The following is a 13,581-nucleotide window of genomic DNA, read 5'->3' on the forward strand; positions in this document are numbered from 1 at the left end:
TCAGAGACAGTTCCTGTTCCCCTTTCTAGGGGACCCACTTGTGTACTGAGCTGCCATGGGCTACATCTGTGCAGGAGTTCTAGGTTATATCCATGAATGGTCCTTGTTGGAGTATCAGTTTCAGAAAAGACCCCTGTACCCAGGTATTTTGGTTCTGTTGATCATCTTGTAGAGCTCCCGTCCTCTCCAGGTCTTACTATCTCCCCCTTCTTTCCTAAGATTCCCTGCACTCTGCCCAAAGTTTGTTTATGAGTCTCAGTATCTGCTTTGATACAATGCTGGGTAGAGTCTCTCAGAGGCCCTCTGCGGTAGGCTCCTGTCCTGTTATTTGTTTTCTCCTTCTTCCAATGTCCATCTCATTTGCCTTTCTGAGTGAGGATTGATCATCTTACCCAGGGTCCTCCTTTTAGCTCAGCTTCTTTAGGTGTACAGATTTTTGTAGGTTTATTAAATATAGGTTTGTAGGTTTTTTAAATACAGGTTTATCCTGTATTATATGTCTAATATCCACTTATAAGTGAGTATATACCATGTGTGTCTTTCTGCTTCTGGGGTACCTCACTCAGGATGACCTCTTTTAGATCTCACCATTTGCCTCCAAATTTCATGATTTCCTTGTTTTTAATTGCTGAGTAGTAGTCCATTGAGTAAATGTACCACAATTTCTGTATCCATTCTTCCCTTGAGGGACATCTGGGTTGTTTCCAGGTTCTAGCCATTACGAATAAAGCTGCTACGAACATGGTTGTACAAATGTCTTTGTTGTGTACTGCCACAAGTCATTTCTAAATATGGCTGTCATGTTGAAGAACCCATGAGAGGAGAATTAAAATGTCCTTTTTTGAATCTGTGACTGATAGCCACTTGATCTCTGCCTCCCTGTCCTTCGGTCCTCACAGTTCTGATTGTTCTACCCTGTGAAGTTCAGCACACACTCCAACTACCTGATGCTTTGCTTAATATAACTGAAGACATACATCTTGTTCCAGCCTAAGTGCCACACAAGCTACTCAGACACAGGTCACAGCTCGATCCAGATGGTTCGTTAGAATGCCTTTCCAAGCTGATTGATCAGGGCCACAGCAAGGACAGGAGCTTAACTGTGACATTTACAAGTTCTCACAGTAGGGTTTCATAGAAAGACCCGAAAGAAAAAAGACATGGGGAGGCCAGTAACATATTTTGGCTAATCATACAAATCAATATTACATTTTTGGCTAACTGGATAAAGTATTATCAGCTAACCTTTAGTCTTATTGGTTCTATGTGAAGTAAGTGAGGTTCTTCCAGAGTGCAGCCCAAATACAACTAAGTGCAAGCAGGCGTATAGATAACAAGAGTGCAACCGGAGCGTAGCCAAGAGTATAGATATCAACGTCTGAGCTATGACACTATTGAATCATACAAAGTATAAGGTCAGCTCATCCCTCTGGCAGGTTGTGACAGGTTAACTTGGCTCCTCAGGCAGGGTTTGTTACTGCCAACTAAGAATAACTATTTTTAGGAATCAAGGTTAGAAGTTTAAAATTTTGAAGTTAATTTCACCTTAAAAATAAAATGGAAGCTGAAATGGCTGCAGTTAAGTTTCAAAGCAGACTTCGATATTTCAGGCTTCAAATATCTGAGGGTCTCTATCACCCAAATAGAGGTTAAGTTAATTGTCTAAAAGGATTTCCAGTACTCTGTGGGAATTATACCTACTCATAAGTACTGTTTATTATAGAAGCCAACAAGGAAAAAATTAAAATAAATAAAAAATAAAACAATAACAAAATACAAATAAACAAACCACAGCTTTGTACATGCTGCTTCGTTACCAGTGGTAAGCAGGGTTTCTGCTTAGAGTTACATAAATTAAACTAAATACAACGTGTCTTTGGTTGTTTTACTTTTTATTTGTTTGTTGTAGGACAGTCATCCATGTATACTCTTCCTAGGTTATCAGGCACTCATCAAAACTACTGACTCCAAGAAGAGATTTACCCTTAATTACAGTGTTTGTGTGCATTCTAAAGAGGTATGAAACTAGAATTCACAGACACACAAACTTATCACTGTGGAGAGTTTCAAAAGCCAGTCTGACCAAGGCTGCAGATACACCCCTAGCTACTCAAGTTCTCCCTGTTAGTTCTTTCCTGTAGAGCAAATATTCAGTTGGCATAAATCATCACCCTTGAGTATTTTGTTGTCAATAGAGCTATAGTTTACCTTATACAAAAAGGACAGTAAAAAATTTTTTCATCAATATATTCATGTTTTTATAATGTTGACCTACAATTCGCTTAGTGAAAACTTTCCAAATTAAATTTCTGATAAGAACAAGCAAACCAACCCTGCAAGATGGTTTGTTGCAGGCAAGGAGAATGCAGGGATCTGAAGTGCCTCGTGGTAAAGCCAGGCCGTGTGAGCCACAGTCCACCAAAACTACCAGATGACACTTATGGCAGTGAGATCCACATATCACCAAAACTACCAGATGGCACTGCCTTGTTTGTTTCAATTAAATCAAGTATGTTTTTGATAAGCCGATTCTTAAACTACCCTTCATTCTTTTTAGAATATATTGTCTTTAAATCCGGGGACATGAACTACTCTTTATGATAAACTATAATTTTAGGAAATATGTTTTTTATTAATCATGACCTATACTTTTTTCAAAAGAGAGTATTCACAACCTTTTGACCTCTTGGCTAACTATACTGAATACAAAAGCAGTTTGAGAACATGAATAAAAATCCACAGACTTAAGAGTTGCATTGCCCTCTTCCAAGAGTTATTTCTTCAAATGAGGATTTCTAATTCAAGGAAAAGATTATACACAATATATTTTGTAAAGTATGTGACAAATGTAATTAGTATAAATCATATTTTTACCTTGTTACACTTTTTTTTCCTAAAATACAGTTTATCTCACTTTAAATCTTTAATTTCTAATCTTGAACATAATTTCTAGAAAGTTGGGTTACAGTAATTTGATGGCGTTCAGAAATTAACAAATAAAAAATGAATCTGAGGTTTTGAAACAATGTGTTAAAGTACTTTTCAAGATGAGACAATAAGAAATTTAAGGGATGCGCTTTGTCTTTAGGGAGTAAATTGTCCTTGAAAGAAAGAAAGGAAGCATAAAGAGAAATTCATAATGTATCTCCTGGGTCCAACAATATTAATTTGTCTTAACCATCTTTGAAGTCCTGGCCACAGTGAGACTTTCCTAGGTGCATTTTAATTAGGGCGATTCTGTCTCAATAACCTGCCCAGCATCGGCAGGGAGCAAGCCATTATCCAAAATCATATGTCATGTAATCTATTACAGCAGGAAATTAATAAATTGATACCCATATGAGAATAGAAAGTGTACCATTTGATAGAAACTTAGAAAATTACTTCGGTGCTAGCTCACAATGTCCTCAATGACTGCCAGGCTTGAGAGGGGAAGGAAATCATTTGTGACAAGGTAGAGAAGCATTTCCCAACTAGTGTCGCCACTGCTGATGTATTATCAGTGGAAGGTTTTTAAGAAGCTGGGTGTTATGACTGTCTTTAACACCCACCCCCCAACTCTCATCTTTTTCATCATTTTGAGTCACTCTCACTGTGGATAAGCCATCTGCTAGAAGCAATAATTTTAGGAACCGGGTCCCAAAACTGCTTCCCATAGATAGCTGCTGGCAGCTCTGGCATTTGGGAGCATAATCTTTTAAAATTGAAATCTGCCCTCATAGGTACAAATTTCTAGACCTTCAGAGCATTGTGAATTCTTTATACGTGTGATGAAGGTCAAATTGGAGTTGAGGGCATTTAAGCTGTTATTAGCTCATTGTCTCATTACATCTCAAAATCTAAATAGTCAAGAATGTGTCAAGGATCTTAAGAAAGGCCTAGCATTCATCTTATGAAAACCACTAATATTTTATTATTCAGGAGGAATTGTATGAACAGATTATTTCTCTAAAATGGGTGTCTAATTAATCTTTCCAAACTTATATTTTTGTTTGTTTTTTATTTATTTTATTAATTACACTTTATTCACTTTGTATCCCCCCATAAGGCCCTCCCTCCTCCCCTCCTGGTCCCACCCTCCTTCCCCCTTCCTCACGCATGCCCCTCCCCAAGTCCACTGATAGGGGAGGCCTTCCTCTCCTTCCTTCTGATCTTAGTCTATCAGATCACATCTGGAGTGGCTGCATTGTCATCTTCTGTGGCCTGGTACAGCTGCTTCCCTCTCAGGGGGAGGTGATCAAAGAGCAGGCCAATCAGATTACATCAGAGGCAGTCCCTCTTCCCATTACTGTGTAACCCACATGGACACTAAACTGCCATAGGCTACATCTGTGCAGGGGTTCTAGGTTATCTCCATGCCTGGTACTTGGTTGGAGTATGAGTCTCTGGGAAGACCCCTGTGTTCAAATTTTCTGGTGCAGTTGCTCTCCTTGTGGGGTTCCTGTCTTCTCCAGATCTTACTATTTCTCACTTCTTACATAAGATTCCATGCACTCTGCCCAACAGTTGGCCATTAAGTCTCAGCATCTGCTTTGATAGTCTGCAGGGCAGAGCCTTTCAGAGGCCCTCTGTGGGAGGCTCCTAATTTGTTTCCTGTTTTCTTCTGCTGCTGCTGTCCATCCTCTTTGCCTTTTGGGATGGGAATTGAGCGTTTTAATCAGGGTCCTCTCTCGTGATTAGTTTCTTTAGATGTACAGATTTTAGTAGGTTTATCCTATGTTATATGTCTAGATAAATGAGTATATACTGTGTGTCTTTCTGCTTCTGGGACAGCTCACTCAGGATGATCCTTTCCAGGTCCCACCATTTACCTGCAAATTTCATGATTTTCTTATTTTTCATTGCTGAGTAATACTCCATTGTGTAGATGTACTAAAATTTCTGTATCCATTCTTCAGTTGAGGGGCATTTGGGCTTTTTCCAGCTTCTGGCTACTACAAATAAAGCATGGTTGAGCAAATTACAAACATTACAAACATGGTTGAGCAAATGTCCTTATTGTGTACTTGAGCCTCTTTTGGATATATGCCTAGGAGTGGTATGGCTGGATCTTGAGGAAGCACTATTCCTAGTTGTCTGAGGAAGTGCCAGATTGATTTCCAGAGTGGTTGTACAAGTTTACATTCCCACCAGCAGTGGAGGAGGGTTTCCCTTTCTCCACAACCTCTCCAGCATGTGTTGTCACTTGAGTTTTTGATCTTGGCCATTCTGATGGGTGTAAGGTGAAATCTCAGGGTTGATTTGATTTGCATTTCCCTAATGGCTAATGAAGTTGAGCATTTCTCTAAGTGTTTCTCTGCTATTCAATATTCCTCTACAGCGAGTTCTCTGTTTAGTTCTGTTCCCCATTTTTTAATTGGATTACTTCATTTGCTGGTTTTCAGCTTCTTTAGTTCTTCATATATACTGGATATTAGCCCTCTGTCAGATAAAGGGTTGGTGAAGATTCTGTCCCAATCTGTAGGCATTCATTTTGTTTTCATGATGGTGTCCTTTGCTTTACAGAAGCTTTTCAGCTTCCTGAGGTCCCATTTATTGATTGTTGCTCTTAGAGCCTGTGCTGTTCGTGTTCTGTTCAGGAAGTTGTCTCCTGTAACAGTGAGTTCAAGGCTCTTCCCCACTTTTTCTTCTAACCTATTTAATGTGTCTGGTTTTATGTTGAGGTCTTTGATCCACTTGGACTTTAGTTTTGTGCAGGGTGATAAGTATGGATCTATTTGCATTTTTCTACATGTAGACATCCAGTTAGAGCAGCACTATTTTTTGAAGATGCTATCTTTTTTCCATTGTATGGTTTTAGCATATTTTTCAAAGTTTAGGTGTCCATAAGTGTCTGGGTTTATTTCTGGGTCTTCTGTTCGGTTCTATTGATCCACCATTCTGTTTCTATGCAAGTACCACGCAGCTTTTAGTATTGTTGCTCTATAGTAAAACTTAAGATCAGGGATGGTGATACCTCCAGAAGATCTTTTATTTTAGAGGATTGTTTTACCATTTTGGGTTTCTTGTTATTCCATATGAAGTTAAGAATTTTTCTTTCCAGGTCTGTAAAGAATTGTGTTGGTAATTTGATGGGAATTGCATTGAATCTGTAGATGCTTTTGGTAAGATGGCCATTTTTACTATGTTAATCCTGCCAAGCCATGAGCATGGGAGATCTTTCCATCTTCTCATATCTTCTTCCAATTCTTTCTTCAGAGACTTGAAATTTTTTTTTGTACAAGTCTTTGACTTGCTTGGTTAGGGTTACACCAAAGTACTTCATGTCATTTGTGGCTATTGTGAAGTGTGTTGTTTCTTTAATTTCTTTCTCAGCTCTTTTGTCTATTGTATACAGGAGGGCTACTGATTTTTTTTTTTGAGTTAATTTTGTATCCAGCCACTTTGCTGAAGGTGTTTATCAGCTGTAGGAGTTCCCTGGTAGAATTTTTGGGGTCACTCAGGTATACTATCATATCATCTGCAAATAGTGATACTTTGACTGCTTCCTTTCCAATTTGTATCCCCTTGATCTCATTCAACTGTCTTATTGTTCTAGCGAGGACTTCCAGAACTATGTTGAAGAGATATGGAGAGAGTGGGCAGCCTTGTCTTGTCCCTGATTTCAGTGGGATTGCTTTAAGTTTCTCTCCGTTCAGTTTGATGTTGGCTATAGGCTTGCTGTATATCGCCTTTACTATGTTTAGATATGTGCCTTGTATCCCTGATCTCTCCAATACTTTGAACATGAATGGATGTTGGATTTTGTCAAATGCTTTTTCAACATTTAAGGAGATTATTATGTGTTCTTTTCTTTCAATTTGTTAATATGGTGGATCACATTGATGGATTTCCGTATATTCAACTACCCCTGCATACCTGGGATGAAGCCTACTTGGTCATAGTGGATGATATCTTTGATGTGTTCTTGGATTTAGTTTGCAAGTATTTTGTTAAGTATTTTTGCATCAATTTTCATAGGGGAGATTGGCCTGAAATTCTCTTTCTTTGTTGGGTCTTTGTGAGGTTTAGGTACCAAGGTGACTGTGGCTTCATAGAATGAGTCTGATAGTGTTCTTTCTGTTTCTATTTTGTGGAATAGTTTGAAGAAAATTGGAGTTAGCTCTTCTTTGAAGGTCTGGTGGAATTCTGCACTGAAACCATCTGGTCCTTCTTTCTTATAGAACCCAGGACCACCAGTCCAGGAATAGCACCACCAAGCAGCCTGGGTGGGGAACTCCACCATTGATTATTGTAGAGGAAATTCATTCCAGTACAACTTTAATACCTCTGGCTAGAATACACACACACACCCTTAGTACACACCTTTATCCCCAAATAATATAGGTAAGGCTAGTTTGTATAATTAAGCAGCCATGTTTAAAAATAATGTTTAATTGATAGGCAGACAAAATGTAAAAGCAGAGAAAGATTTGACAGAATAAGATATGCCCAAGTACTATGAGAAATAAAGGAAAAAGAGGTGACTTAAAAGAGAGCAGTAGAGAGGGAGAGAGAGAGAGAGGAGGCAGTTTTACCAGGAAAGTTTTACAGGTACAGGTTGAAGAGAGAACAAACTAGACACAGACAAAGTCAGAACAAGTCCTAGAATAAGAAGTAGCCAGAAGATTAGAACAGATTGCTAGAGTTAGTGTGACTCTAAGGAGAGCAATTCATTCAGAAGCTGAGAGAAGCCAGTTTCAACCAGTCATCTTGGAGAGGAGTTTGAGTCAGAATAGCTGAGTTGAACCAGACAACCAGCATTCAGAAAGAGCTGGAAAAGGTGAACTTATTCATCAGTAGGCCTCAGAGACTGAAAACATTCTATGCTTAGATTAAATTGTATAGAGAATATGATAGAAGCTTCAAGCACTAGGCCTAGGTTACCTGATGAAGACAGTGAGGAGAATAAAGGACATATTTATAGATCACTAAGTGAGGAATGTCTTACAGCTGGATCTCATGGAAGCATTTCCTCAGCTTAGGCTCTTTTCTCTCTGATGACTCTAGCTGGTGTCAAGTTGACAAACTGAATCATCCAGTACAGGAGCAATGAGGATATCTTAAACTGGTTTTCAATGTTTATTATAACAATAAACATTAAAGGTTTTACAAGGTAAAAGGATAATTCTTAATTTTGAAATATTTTCAATATTAAAGATATTATGATTTAGTATCTCATTGTCTTCATATCAATTGAGATCATACAAATATCTAAATCCAAATATTTTCTAACTATGTATGAAATTAATATTTGACTATTAGAATCCATTAGCCATAAAGAACAGGATATAATCCACAGACTCAAAGAAGCCATGGAGGGCCAAGGGAAGATGCTTGAATCTCATTGAGAAGAGGAAATAATATAGACATCTGAAATAGAAGGAAGGAGGGAACTGGGTAGGAGAGAGGCTAGGGTGGATAATGGGAATAGGGTCAGGTGTAGGGAGACCGTGAGAGAGAATGGAAATTGGTGGTGGGGCATCTCTGGGACAGAGGAGGCTCTGGGAAGTCTGTAAGGGTTATATGGGGCCTGAAGTTGCCACTTCACATAGCTAGTTGGGACTTCCACTGGAGGGAGGGGGACTCTAACCCACCCACAAAACCTCAGACCCAAAATTTGTCTCACCTACAAGAAATATAGGGATAAAAATGGAGCAGAGATTGAGGGAACCACAAAACAATGACTGGCCCAACTTGAGACCCATGAGGGAGAGCCAATCGCTGACACTATTGATGATATTTTACTATGCTTGCAGACCAGAGCCTTGCATAACTGTCTTCTGAGAGGCTTCATCCAGCAGCTGATGAAAACTGATGCAGAGACCCACAGCTAAACATAGGCTGATGCAGAGACCCACAGTTAAACGTAGGCTGAGCTTGGAAAAAATTTGTGGAATAGTGAGACAAAGTGTTGAGGGAGTTAGAGGAATCAAGGACACCACAAAATGATCTACAGAGTAAACTAACCTGGGCCATGGAGGCTCACAGAGACTGAACCACCAACCAAATGGCCTGACCTAGAACCTTTACACATATGTAGCAGATGTAGAGCTTGGTCATAATGTGGGACCCTAACAATGGGAGTAAGGGCTGTCTCTAACTCTGTGGCCTGCTTTTAACTCCCTTTCTTCTAACTGGGCTGCATTGTCTGGCCTCAGTGGGAGAGGACATGCTTAGTCCTGCTGCTACTTGGTGTACCAGGGTGGGTTGGTACTCCTTGGGGATATCCCCCTTCTCTGAGGAGAATGAGAGGGAGGGAGCTGCGATGTGGTTAAATTAAAAGAAAAGATTTATGAAGGAAAAAAATAATAATTCAGTGTGTTTTGAGGAAAACACAAGTAGAAAACCGTACTATCTGTAAATTCTTCAGGCACTGATATACTGTGTGAATGTGAGCACCATTATTTCTGATCTGGAAATAATTGGAGTTCTCTCTAAAGGAGAACATCTGCAAGTAAAGTGTGCCTGGGGCCTGGGATCAAAATTCCTTAGTTTATCCTTAATATTACAATCTTTTATTTAAAATATTATTGAAAAACAATCCATCTTTATCTACAAATTGTAAAGTTTGTGAATAAAATAATGTCTTCTGTTTCAATCCCTTAATATATATGCTGGTTTTAATTATAATGAAATTCATATCAAATTGAAAACAAAGCTACAAAATGATTTTAGGTATTGTATAGAAAGCTAAACTTAAGGCTGTAAAATTTTCTAAAGTTTTTCCCTTTAAGATTGTTTAGTCCTACCAGTGGCTGTTAGATCTCTTGATTTTGATGTTGGCTGTGGTCATACGGTTGTGTGCTTGGTTGCTTTTTGTTTTACTGAAGTGAGGTTATTTATTTCCTATGTTTTCTTGAATGTAGCTAGCTTTCTTGGGTTGTATTTTCCCTTCCAGTGAGTCACTAGCATATAACATGAGAATTTTTCCTGTGCTGCAAATCTGTCTAAACAATTGTCTAGCTATATTTTAGGTAATTGGACTAGAGAATTCGATACTACGATGGAGCAGCTGAGAGTGGCCATTGTCACAGTAAATTCTACCAGAGTGGATGCAGGACTAGCCACAGGATTATCATCATGGATTGCTGCAGCCATGAATCATGTGAAGGAATGGGCGGGCATGGGAGCATTAGCAGGCCTTCTGGTGTTGGTCTCCTTGGTTTGCCTCTGGTATATATGCAAGATTAGAGTCTCACAACAGTGTGATGCAGCCATGATCATTCAGGCCTTTACAGCCATTGAAGCAGGACATTCTCCCCAAGCATGGTTGGATACCATAAAAAGCTAAAATGTTACGCTCAGGATGCGAGGCTAAGCACTGCACTCAGGGTCAGCCGCTTTGGACCCAGAGAAGAGCATGTCTTATTGCATGCGGGTTGATGCCCCAGGTCCCGCCTCTAAGAAAAAGGTATCAGACGGGTCTGATGCTCTTTGGGTGGATGACACCTAAATGAACATCGGTACAAAGTCCCAATTTATTTCTAATATCAGAGATCAGACCTCTACTCTTGCCTGATGCGTCTAAAACAAAAAGGGGGAACTGTAGAGAGCTGCGGAATGCTATGCCTTAAAGATGGAGCTGGTTTCCGCCTTCCACCTTCCCGATGGTGAGTGCTCTCTGTCACGAACAATTCCACATTTGGCTAAGGCTGAGGATCTGGCTTGCTTCCATGTATGTGGACCTATCTGCATTGCCCACGTGGCACCCCTGGGTTGGCTACCCAGAGGTTATTTAAGCTGTGGGCTGGCTTTCCCCAGGGTCCGAGGATTGTTCAAGGTTCCTGAATAAACTGCATTGAAAAAAAAAAAAAAAGAAAAAAAAAAGATTGTTTAGTCCTGATACCCACACTGATCTGCATCCCCTGAGAAGAGCACAGATCAGAGAGCAACAGTTTTCCTGGGACACAGGCCCAGCATGGATCAGATAGCAGCAGGTAGAAGACCCCTCCGCATCACCATCTACTGGCCTGCCCCAGCCTGCCAGCAACAGTGTCCAGGTCTGCCTGAGTGCTCTGCTTCCTCTGTGAACACCCCACCTTAGTTCCCAGACCTGCACAATTTCCTGAGACCCACACTGCTCTGTGGGCCCTCAGAACAGCTTAGGGAGTAACAGTTCCTCTGATCTGAGGCTCCAAGCCTAGCACAGGTCTGGGAGCAGCAGACCGACCCTGCTCTGAGGCATTAGAGACTAACAGGGATCAGAGAGCAGCAGGAAAACCAGAGACGGCAGCCATTTGGCCAGAGATCTATTGCCATCAGAGACCACCAGGCCTGCTAATAAAAAGTTAACCTAATACTAGAGGGCAGCTCAAGAACACCAGCAACAAAACCAAGGGCCACGTGACAGCACCAAAACCTGGCTATCCTACCACAGCAAGCCCTGAGGACACTATCACACCGGAAGGACAAGAAAACAATCTTAAATCTGAGGTTATGAAAATGATATAGGCCTTAAAAGAAGAAAATAAATATCTTAAAGAACTGCAGGAAAATACAACTAAACAGGTGGGGGAAATAAATGAATAAAACTATCCAGGACCTAAAAATGGAAATAGAAGCAATAAAGAAAATTCAATTCAAAGCATTCCCGGAGATGGAAAACCTAGGGAAGAAAACAGGAACTACAGACAAAAGCATCAATAACAGAATTCAAGAAATTGAAGAGAGAATCGGGTGTTGAAGATACAATTGAAGAAATAGATACATCAGTCAAAGAAAACATTAAATATAAAAAATTCCTGACACAAAACATCCAAGAAATCTGGGACAATATGAAAAGAATAACAGGAATAGAAGAAGAAAAATACTCCAAACTCCAAGTCTCAGAAAACATTTTCTTTTTTTTTTTTATTTTATTTTTTTTATCAGTTACATTTTATTAACTCTGTATCCCAGCCGTGTCCCGATCCCTCATTCCCTCCCAGTCCCTCCCTCCCTCCCTCCCTCATCTCCACCGTGCCCCTTTCCAAGTCCACTGATGGGGGGGGCCTCCTCCCCATTCATCTGATCCTGTTTTATCAGGTATCTTCAGGACTGGCTGCAAAGCCCTCCTCTGTGGCCTAACAGGACTGCTCCTCCCTTCGGGGGTGGGGAGACCAAAGAGCCAGTCATCGAGTTCCTGTTAGAAATAATCCCTGTTCCCCTCACTTTGGGAAACCAATTGGTTACTGAGCTACCACAGGCTACATCTGAGTGGAGGTTCTAGGTTATATCCATACATGGTCCTTGGTTGAATGTCAGTCTCAGAAAAGACCCTGTGCCCAGATATATTTGGTCCTTGTGGAGCTCCTATCCTTTCCCCATCAGACTAACTCAGAAAACATTTTCAACATAATCATAGAAGAAAACTTCCCCAACCTAAAGAAAGAAATGCCTATAAACGTACAAGATTCCTACAGAACACCAAATAGATTGGACCAGAAAAGAAAATGCTCCCATCACATAATAATGAAAACACTAAATATACAGAACAAAGAAAAAATATTAAAAGCTGTAAGGGAAAATGGCCGAGTCACATATAAAGACAAACCTATCAGAATTGCACCTGACTTCTCAACAGAAAACATGAAATCCAGAAGAGGTTGGTCAGATGTCATGCAGACACTAAGAGAGCTCAGTTGGCAAACCATACTACTATACCCAGCAAAACTTTCATTCATCATAGAAGGAGAAAACAAGATATTCCATGACAAAACCAAGTTTAAGCAATACCTAGCCACAAACCCATCCATACAGAAGATACTAGAAGGGAAACTCCAACCCAGGAAGCCCACCACACCCAGGAAAGCATAGGAAACAACTGCACAGTTACAAAACCAACAGAAAGGAAGCATGCACACGTACTCTATCACCAACAACATCAAAATAACAGGAAGTAACAACAACTGGTCATTAGTATCTCCAAACATCAATGTCCTCAACTTCCCAATAAAAGGAATAGATGGAAAAACAGAACCCAGCATTTATTGCTTTCAAGAAGCATACCTGAGCAATAATGATAGACATTACCTCAGATAAGAGGACTGGAAAAAGGTTTTTCAAGCAAGCAGATACAAGAAACAAGCTAGAGTAACTATTCTAGTATCTAATAAAATATACTTTCAACCAAAATTAATCCAAAGAGATGGGGAAGGGCACTTCATACTCATCAAAGGAAAAATCAACCAAGACAATGTCTCAATTCTGAACATATATACCCCAAACGCAAGGGCATTCACATTTGTAAAAGAAACATTTCTTAAGCTTAAATCACACAATGAACCCCACATGTTAATAGTAGGAGACTTCAATACACCTCTCTCACCAATGAACAAATTACCGAGACAGAAATTAAACAGAGAAATAACAAAACTAACTGTTATGGATGAATTGGATCTAATAGATATCTACAGAACATTCCATCCAAACCAAAAGAAGATATCTTCTTCTCAGTACCTCATGGAACCTACTCCAAAATTGACCACATACTTATTTACAAAGCAAGCCTCAACAAATAAAAGAAAATTGAAATAACATCTTGCACTCTATCAGACCACTATGGAGTAAAGCTACACTTCAACAACAACAGAAACAATAGAATGTCTACAAACTCACAAA

The sequence above is a fragment of the Meriones unguiculatus genome, chromosome 1, assembly GCF_030254825.1.
Source record: "Meriones unguiculatus strain TT.TT164.6M chromosome 1, Bangor_MerUng_6.1, whole genome shotgun sequence".
NCBI lineage: Eukaryota > Metazoa > Chordata > Mammalia > Rodentia > Muridae > Meriones > Meriones unguiculatus.